The sequence below is a fragment of the Rhagoletis pomonella genome, unplaced genomic scaffold, assembly GCF_013731165.1.
Source record: "Rhagoletis pomonella isolate Grant_MI unplaced genomic scaffold, Rhpom_1.0 Rhpom_scaffold_00006, whole genome shotgun sequence".
Classification (NCBI taxonomy): Eukaryota; Metazoa; Arthropoda; class Insecta; order Diptera; family Tephritidae; genus Rhagoletis; species Rhagoletis pomonella.
This window is the reverse complement of record NW_023458560.1, coordinates 23,913,841-23,924,365: the sequence shown is the minus strand read 5'-3', so window position 1 is coordinate 23,924,365 and position 10,525 is coordinate 23,913,841. Positions and strand designations below refer to the sequence as shown.

The 10,525-nt window shown below is 35.5% G+C and overlaps 1 pseudogene; it reads right to left on the bottom strand.

Moving 5' to 3' along the window:
* The window catches only part of LOC118741835, a 14,281-nt pseudogene extending 10,462 nt beyond the window's left edge, over window positions 1–3,819 (bottom strand).
* Window positions 3,820–10,525: the final 6,706 nt, after the last annotated feature.

Genomic DNA, 10,525 nt, shown 5'->3' with positions numbered 1-10,525 from the left:
ATTTACGAAAAACTTCTGCTTTGAAATGATGAATTTGATAAATGCTCGTAAATGATCGTAAATAGGTGTAGCTGCCGTGGCAGGAGTAACACAAAACGACGCTACCAAATAACATTCAAATACGCGTACAATTGAAGTGCTGCAAACGGCTTCCGCGAAGTCCTTTGTAAATGCGCTCGCGACAATAAAACACATTCCTTGCTAGGCTATGGGCATATGGTCGCAAGGACACCGAGCTGAAACTTTTGAATGTTTTTAGAAATATTGTACTAAAATTCCAAAATGCATAAATATTGCTAATATGCAGAAAAAGTCAGGGTTAATTGTTAAACCAAAAACAAACAAAAAAATAAAAAAAAATATTTAAAATAGCATTAAAATTACAAATACAAATACGAACAAACAGCTAAGTAGCTCTTGCAGTCATTAAAAAGCAATGGCGGCGCGACTTCTCGCAAAATGCTCCCAACAATGGAGGTAGTTTGCTTTTGACGCACGTCCCAACAATTCACACTTCAGCGCAAGCATCCTGATGGTCACGGGACGGTAGTGGCAACTTCTATTAACTGTACACGCGCCTTGTTGTCAAATGTCAAAGCAGTGGCTCGAAGCATTCAACTAGAGTTTTGTGCCTATTCATTTCAATTGCAAAAAGGCAATTTCGAACAAAAAGTGCTGATTTCGAACAATAAAGTGCCGAAAAAGTCAAAGTCGGTAAAAGTCACATTAGGCAGAAGTTTAATTGCTTTCGTTCGTATTTTACATCCTTAAGTCACTGCCTGCCCTGCAAAAAATTGTGCGACTAATCTCTAAAGAGAGTATTCCGAGATTACTCTCAATCGGGTACAATTGGGCATTAATTAGTCGCAACTAGTCTCATACGGGGAGGTCAATTAGTCTCGACTCATCCCTTATGGGTATAATTGGAGATCAATTAGTCCCCAACTCATCTCTAACGGGTACTATTAACGATTTAATGATATGTACGCACTCAGTCAATGAATTATCATGTGCGGCGTTGGCACACAGAGAGAGTATTCGCCTAACAAAACTGAGCAACCCGGTTCGAATCTCAGCTGGCGCAAATTTTCATTTTTATTTTTTAAAAGTGACTAGTCGCTTTTTATACCCTTTCGGGTATTAAGGTGAACAATTAGTCTCTTCATAGGTACGGTGACCATCCGTCCTGTATTATACGGGACAGTCCTCTTTTTTGACCCATTGTCCTGGTAATTAATTTATTTTATACGGGACGCCAAATGTTCTGTATTTCTTTTAATGTCCTGTATTTGTCCCGTATTCGATGTTTCGACGCTATTTTTCCTTAGTTCATTTAATGTTTATTATTTATTTTATGAAAGTAAAGCTCTTTTCCTAACATAAACCATATAATACCAATTTTACAACTTTGTGCAAAATCTACAAAAATTAATTATGCAATGTTTCGCCGAAATTTTAAACTTTTTAAATAGAATATTTAGGAAAAAAATTGGTTTGCAGTTCTGTAAATCATTAAAATTGAGTATAATAAAGTGCGAGTGGAAAGTGCTGCTCACTTTCTTCTCTTTCAAAAAAAAATGGTCGAACATTCTTACTTTATATGAAAAAAATGCGTAACACCGTCAACAAAAAAGAAATGCGAAAAATTAGTGGTAAGCCTTACCGACTTAAAATTGCACTTTATTACACTAAAATTTAACGAATTTTATAACAAATTTTATGGGGTAAAAATCTCGACAAAACTATTTTACAAATTTGTGATGTTACTATAAGGATACTGTTTCAGGGAAAACAGTGTGCAAAAAATTTCTAAAATCTGTTTGTCCCGTATTCGGTTCTCATAAATATGGTCACCGTATTCATAGGACATGCTCGAACAAAAGCGATCAGTTCATTCCATATAAAGAGATCAAAAGTGGTATTAGTCGCATGCTCCTTTGCGATTGCTCCCGGAGTCATCCCGGATTAGTCCCATTTTTTGCAGGGTGATTTACGCCAACTAACATGGAGCATACTAGTGCAAGTATGTATGAATATGTTGGCAATCCGTGTACATATACATATAATTCTCTGGGACATCTGATTACTGTAACGTAAAAATTGTTCACATTTTTTTGCAGATTTTTTATAATTTATGCACACAGTTGAAGAGGGGGGCTTATTTGTTGTTTGTTAAATAATGAGCTAGACTTTTATGAAAAAATAATGAGCATTAAATAAACAAAAGAAAAATAACCAAAATTGATCAAAACGTTGCTGGCTTAATTTGCTGATCGCAAGTGTATATGAGGCCATGAAGTAGTATTCAAATGTAGATAAATTCCATTCCCAGCACACAAAATCTTAAAGTCCTCAAATTTTTCATTGTAAAATAACGGTTAAAAGCGTTTTAAAAGATTTGTAGGTTATAACAAGAGCGCCATTAAAATATTTCCTATTAGTTTAAAAACATTTTGGTGCAGTATTGTAACTGCGTCGAGCAGACTTTGCTAGAAAGTCGACCTTCGTCTTTTGCGATCGACTCTGTAGAGGCGAATTTAAAGCTAAAAGGATTTTAATGATTATCTCGGAACGCTGATTTTGGACTTGTACGGTTGTGGAACTCACCGACATAGTTCTCGTGTCGGACGAAAGAGGTTTAAGAAGGTTTTAGTTAGAAAATATTTTGAAGAGGGTTGCCACCTGTTCGAAAAGTCGATGATGCTTTATTTCAAAACTACTATATTGCCACGTATTTGAAAAATTAAATTCAACTTAATTCATCAGTCAATTGAAACACATTACAAAAGTGTTGCCACCTTTTTGCAAGGTCGAATTTAGTTAACTTATTAACCGACTTCCAAAAAAGGAGGAGGTTATCAGTTCGTCGGAATATTTTTTTATTTTTATTTTTTATTTTATTTTTATTTTTGTTGTATGTATGTTACAGCATAACTTTGGACCACGTCAACCGATTTCGATAGTTCTTTTTGCTTCGGAAGGTAGTGTCTCAGAGGTGGTTCCATACTAATCTGGTTAAGATCCGATCAGTGGATCATGAGATATACATATATATATATTTTTTCTTTTATATGAGAGTTGAAGTCGGTTTTTTTTTGCTAAAAATTACTTGTGTATATACAAGACATGTTTTTTGAAGTAAAACTTCTTTAGCGGCGGTTGGTTGATTGGGAGTAAATTGGCAAATTCAACGGAGATGGCACACGGAAATGGTGCAACAAAAATGGTTGGGACCGAAAGAAGTGTTTCTTGAATGTATGTTAATAATTTAACAAAAACTTGCTAATAAAAGGTTAAAAAATAATACTTAAAAAAAGACCAATACAAGAATGAAAGTAAATAAAGTTGAGTACGTACATAGATAAAGAAAAGGATAAAGGCAAATGTAAAAATAAAAACAAAAACATAGATGCGTAAAGATAAAGGCAAAAATGAAGACCAAGGTAAATTAAACACTTTACTTATAAAAGCGCAAAGGTGAAGGGGAATGTGTAGATGAAGAAAATGATAAACATAAAGGTAAAAACAAAGATAAATATAATGAAAAAGATGAGGATGAGGATACCGTTAGAAGTAAAGATAAAGCTATCGATTTTGTTATCGATTATTTATCGATTTTGTTATAAATTTTTTTATAGATTTCGTTATCCATTTTGTTATCGATTATTTATTGATTCTTTTATCGATATTTTAATCGATTTTGCTATCGATATTTTTATAGATATGTTTATCTATTTTCTAACCGATTTTGATACCAATACCATTATCGATTTCACTATAGAAATTTGAATCGAATTTGTCATCGATTTTGATATACATAGATATTTTATCGATTGTGTAATCGATCTTGTTATTGATTATTTATCAATTTTGTTATCGACTTTGTTATTGCTTTCGTTATCGATTATTTATCGAATTTTTTATCGATTTCGAAATCGATTTTGTTATCGATTTTTGTTATCGTTTTTGTTTATCGATTTTCTAATAGATTTTGCTACCAATATTATTATGGATTTTGCTGTATTATGGAATTTGTCATCGATTTGGTTATAGATATTTTTTATCGGTTTGTTATCGATATTTTGTTGGATGTTACTATCGACTTTGTTAGCGATAGAGTATAAAGATAAAAATGAAGATAAAGAAAACAGAATAACCCCAAATGTAATTAGAACGAACAGGGGTAAAGGTAGGGGTCTATATAGAAAAAAGACAAAAAATATAACATTAAGCAAAAGCAATTGTATGTACGTATGTATGTATGTATATATGTATGTATGTATATTGGTTATGAGACAAAATAGATATGTAACGTAAGTTTCACTTCTCCAGTATGGACCAGGCGCACTTACTTTTTTTTATACGAAGCATCCTCCCCGGGACTATTTTCGCATTTCATCAAAGAGGGACCGTGGCTTACAGACTGCCTCACTGCATGACGCCATTCACATATTCCCCCATTCACATTTGTGATAAGGTGTTCAGGAGAATTTTGCCGACTGTGCTTCGTGGAAAGTTTTCCTGTAGAGTAAAAAACAAGAATGAAACCCAATTAATTTCAATTACTTCATTTATTTCACTGATTATAGGCTCTCTCTATCCGGCGGCGTTGTTCCCTTACTCTAAGCTCAGTCATTATTTTTTTACTGACAGATTTTACTCCGTACCAGACCTTAATGTCATTTAGCAAGTTTTCAGGACTCGGACTAGCCAGAATCAAATCTTTTAATTCGTTTATTTTAGTGGGAAATGGAGGGCACGTTATATGCTTGGCAGTTTCCGGTACACTTCCACATGAACCGCACGCCATTGTGTCATTATGACCATACTTGCACAAGTACTGTCTGAAAGAGCCATGTCCACTCAGCAGTTGGGTCATATAAAAATCTAGTTCGCCAAGTGATCTGTTAGCCAGGCTTCGATGTTCGGTATGAGTCTGAAAAACCAGCGACCCGATGAAGACGCTTCCCATGTTGTTGCTATTGGGCGACGGTGCGTAGAGAGGACTCTGCCTTTGGAACGGGAGGTCAAATAGGTACCAGCAATCAAACTGGCCGCATCATTCGAAACTGTCCGGAAAGCACTACATATACGTAGGGCACTAGACCGTAAAATCGAGTTTAATTTATTAGCGTACGATTTATGTTTGAGTGCATGCCCCCAAACAGGGGCCGTATACATAACTACCGATTGTGTTGCTCAGGAGTTTCCTTCGATTCTGGCTAGGACCTCCTACATTTGCCATTAACCTAGCTAACGCACTATGGACTGTAGCCGCTTTCTTACTAACGATTTCATAGAAACCGAACGATTATAGAGACCGAACCATGTGAGACTTCTCTCCACTTAGAAGGAGCTGGAGCGATTTAGATGCAATTTAGCATTTAGAGTATTTTTAGCTTTTTCAAGGGGGATGACACCTGTTTAAAATGTTAAAACTTAAATAGGTTTTTTTTAACACCACACACAACTTTTAGTTTAATTATGACACTCTGACAGCAAACGAGCGATATATGTACATGCATATATACGCATTCATTTATCATTACTCCTCGACCCCATCAATTCTTAAGTGATCGATAGCTTATTCCTAGTTATACATAAATTTTCGTGCAAGGAGTCACTTCATAGATTTGTTATGCTTTTGTTTTGATCCGAAAACATCAACGCAAATGCCAACTGGCTAGAAAAAAAAAATCAATTACAAATTGATTTCAAAAATTTCTGCACTTTGGCGGCATTTCATTCATAAGAATGTTTGATAAATTATGAATTCAAGTTAAGCAGCGACGGACGCGAGCATTTGGATGGATCAACAAGACTTCAGCGCGCATGGGTGGTAAAGCGTTTAATGCGTTAAATGAGACCAAATTGATGATGTTTTGTATATATATATATATATATATATATATACTAGGTTGCAAAGCTATTCATTGCCAAAGCGGTCAATCAAACCTAATTCGAGAGCAAAACGCTTGAAATGGAATACAAAGCAAATACAAACAACGCACACGCGTACACTGCATGCGTCTAAAATTCATTTATCTAAGCCATTGTTGCCATTTGAGCGCATTGTGTGTGTGCGCTTTCAACATTCATGTATGCCGCTTCAAGGTGTTGCTTTTGTTGCTTTGAATTCTACTTTTTTTTTTTTCTTTTTCATGCATATGCACGTTTTCAATTAGTGGTAAAAAATGTGTGTTTTAAAAACCATTTCGGCCGCGCGTTTTGCTATTCACGGTAAGCGCACTCGATTAAAACGCCGCTCAGTGTCGATTAACACATTGCCCCCCCCGGCGTTTGGCTACGCACGCATAGCAAATTGAGTGTAGGTGTTACCTTAGAGGTGTTGTTGTCAGCGTAACTGACCACTGCCGCCACCTTTGAATTTGAATTTGAATTTGATAATCCATTAAATCGCACCACTAATTGATTCTCATTTACTGCCGCAGCTCGGGCGAAGTGAATTGTGTGACTTTAATTAATAAACTATTAATTAACTACCCCCATACATACATATGTACATATGTATGAAGCAGTTGTTTAAATGGTTGAAATTAATAGGCTCACAAGCCGCTGAACATACCGCATGCCGTGGCTGTGTTAGTAAGCCCACGGGCATTTTGTTTGCACCTTGAGCCCCGCATTGGCCCAGAGCTGTCTTCGAAATGCCTAATCAACTCACCACTGGAGTCAAGGCGTCATTAATTATGCCCGTAATTCGAGGAAATTGCCAGGCGTACGCTCGCACATACAAATGTGACGTATACATATGTATGTGTGGGGGTGTGAGAAAAATGAAGAGTAGTTGCGCTGTGTCTTCAAATTTCAACGGCAGACACTTTGCTGCCAGAAAAGTGTGAAAATGTATGCCGCCGCTTACATGACATGACTCCCATAACATTTCTGATTTATCACCACAAACACATGCGGCCCACAATTTTTTTGAATAGTTCTCTAATGAGCGTGTTTGGTATCCAGCAGGCTAACAGGACACAATTGTAGCGTAAAACATAAATTTAGTGAGAAAAAAAAAAGCTGAAATGAAAGTGAAATTATTTGTTGTTTTCTGGTCAAATTCGCTGACTTTTTTTTTTGTTACGCATGCGCATTACTCAACGCCAGTTGCGCATGCGCAAAGTACGCAAACAAGTGTCAAGTGCATACTTCGGGAAATTGGAGTGGTGTTGTAACAGCATACAAGCACATACATATGTACATAAATACCGGCATATCCTTGCTCAATAACGCCTTTACCACTTCCCATACGAGTGGTACACAAACTCGTTTGTGTCTCCGAAAAAGGAGCTCGAGCCTCATAATCGAATCGAGGCTGTTCTCCAATTTCATGCTGCTAAATTTTGTGTACTCTATGTTTACTGGGAGGCGCTGTCATAAATTACGTAAATGTTTTGCTATGAACGCGCTACGCCTGTCAAGTGCCCCAGTGCCATTCCCATCACATTGCAAAGTGTTCATGTGAAGTGCCATGAAGTGTTGCTGTTTGGAGATGGTGTTCTATTGCTGCGATTGTGGTGTTGTAACTCGCCTTGTAAGCTGAGACGAAATCCTTTGTTGCACTTTGTTACATTTCGGCCTTCTGGTTCCTTAGAAAGAGCTACTTATGTATGCATACGTGCGCAAGAAAATCCTCGCAACTGAGTTTTGTTTACATTTGAGGCGCACTAATTGCAGCAACAACAGCTAGTAATTGTCGGCAGCAGCCAAATCGGCAGCATAGCTATCGGCAGCAGAGACTTATCGGCGCATATGTATGTAGGTCTTGAGTCTAAAATAATTGCTCGATTGGGCAGTGCGCACATGTGTTGACAGACGGGCAGACATTTTGGTACCGACCCAACACGAAGATGAGCAGCCGCACTGCATTTTCTGGAATGCTTAATGCCCCTACTTGATTTCATATTGGAATTTGAGCGCCATTTATTGCAGCATGGAAATAAAAATGCATTTTCTTCGAATTTAAATGTGCCACATAAACTTTGAGTTATTACAAAATCTTGATTTTGTACTTTTTTGGGCTTAATGTGACACTGAAAACCTTTTCCTTTTATTTACCTAATGAAATGACTTCGTGTGAGCATATAAAGCCGAGTTTTTCTAGGCATTTTGATTTGATATGTGCCTTTTGGTCTATAAGTTCTACGTTCCGTTAAGTAAAGTTAAGTTGCCATAATCAGGCTTTTTGAATCAATTCGCAGGAAATGTGCTAGCAAGCCCGCCATTGCATTTTAATTAACATACACCCCATGCCAAAATTATTAGCGCACCGTATATTGATAAGTTTTAACCTTTTTTTTGTTATTTAATTTTAATTATTTTTTGATAAAAATATAGTTTGTCTTTAACAAAAACTGTATAAATCCAAGTTTCAAACGTTGTGGAATATTTAAAAAGAATTCAACAAAATTTCGTGAAACATTCAAGCTTTTTAATTCAATTTTTTAAAAAGATTTTAAGTATGCAGTTTTTAGCGCAGTAAAATTAGACTTTTTCTTAAAAAAAATTTGTAACAGCAATTTTTTGATGCAGTTTACTTTTATTTGACACGTACATCATGGATCTACAGTCTTGCCCCTAAATTTCATTTGGTAACATTCCGCCATCTTGGATTTAAGTTGTTTTTGAGGTTTTTTCATTTCGTAAGCTTATTTTGCATTTTTAATAAAAAATGCTTAAGTGCGAATATGTAAATGTATGTGGAAATGAGTTTTAAGGCGCATCCCGTACATCACTATCGTTATCGCGTTCCCGGCCGTGATCTAAGCGTCGTACAAAAAAAAATGTAGGTACAAATGTTGTGAAGAATGAAATTCTCTACAACTTTGAAATTTCAATATTCTATGTACTTTCAACAGAAATTGTCAAAAAATGGCGAAACCCGTGACAACATAAAATTTTTTCGCAGTTTTTGCAAATTTTTTACAAAAAAAATTGCTATTTTTAAAAACCCTCTATATAACAAATGTGGGAAGTTAAATTCTCTATATATACATTTTTTACGAAAAATGAAAATAAGCTTTCAAACCGCAAAAAACCAAAAAAAAACTTAAATCCAAGATGGCGGAATGTTGCCAAATGAAATTTAGGGGCAAGACTGTGGATCCATGATCTACGTGTCAAATAAAAGTAAACTGCATCAAAAAATTGCTGTTACTTTACTTAGAAATAGAGAATTATGAAATTTGGTCAAGGTGGAATAATTGCTACGCCATCTACTCTTGTGGGCGGAAACATTAAATTTCATCCTATGTCGATGAAATTTAATTTGTAGTCTTTCTTTTATTAGAAAAACCTAAATATAAAATATGGAGAAGATTGGATCACCATAACGTCCAAAACTCACAAAAAATGTGGGCCCAGTCATTAAATGTGATGGAATTTTTGTTTCCTGCTTTCCACTCTCAATAAACATAGGTTATACTATAAAATGACATACATAGGTGTAAATACTCGCTTTTTCCCCAATATTTGGTGAGATTTTTTCATTGTTCGAAAAATTCTTTTCGCGAAATTATGCAAAAAGAAGCTAAAATCAAAAATTAAGACATTCAAAATTTATATATATTCGAAAACTACATAGAATTCTCTAAAACATTCGTCTAATTTCAAGACCTGACGGACCGGTACTCAAACTTATTTTACTAATAATCTTTAGCATCTACAATTTAAAGTACATCTTTTGATAAGAAAATAGGAAAGTACCAAATAAATGATAAATACCTCCACCTGAATATTCCACGGCACTTAAATAATTGATTACAGTTGAAAAATAAACACTAGCTTTAATGGTCAAAGGCAACTAAACTGGTTAGATGGTATCGCGCCGATTCCCGTATCTTTTTTTACCAATGTATCGTTCGTGAGGAAAGGGGTTAGTAAATAATGTGAAATTTGGTATTTATGACTTTTACTTTTCTCTCTCTAAGTAGAACCGGTTTTTTTTTATCAACTGTCACCATGACTTTTTTCTACCTGCCTCCATATAGTCGAAACACTGTGCCACGTCACCTAATTGCATTGATGTTTCAAGTATCGATTTTATGCTGAAGTAAGTGTCGAGGCTGATTAAACATCGGATGAAAACCATCGATGGTTAAAATATCGATATTTTTTATTACAATAAGTATTGGGTGTTTCAATGTGGCACGTGATTTAATGTAGTTTCTGCAGCACTATATGCGGAATAATATGCAACAAATAGTAGGTTATCTTAAAACTTTAAAACTAATTGAAAAATTAGAAAGGAAATGAAAAAGGAATAGAAAAAGTGGAAAATTGTTTGAGGTGAGACTTTAATTTGCCGCCATGAACATCGATGAAAAACATCGAACCAATAAACCGATGTCATGGGCACTCGATTTGGTCTCAAAACGTCGATTATTTACAAAAATCGATGCCGATATTGCAGCCTTCTGTCGCAGGAAAGCTCTGACAGAGAACGAAACGGGGAAGATTTGCTATCCCCGAACTAAAAACAACAAAATTAGTAAACAAGAACTGAAAC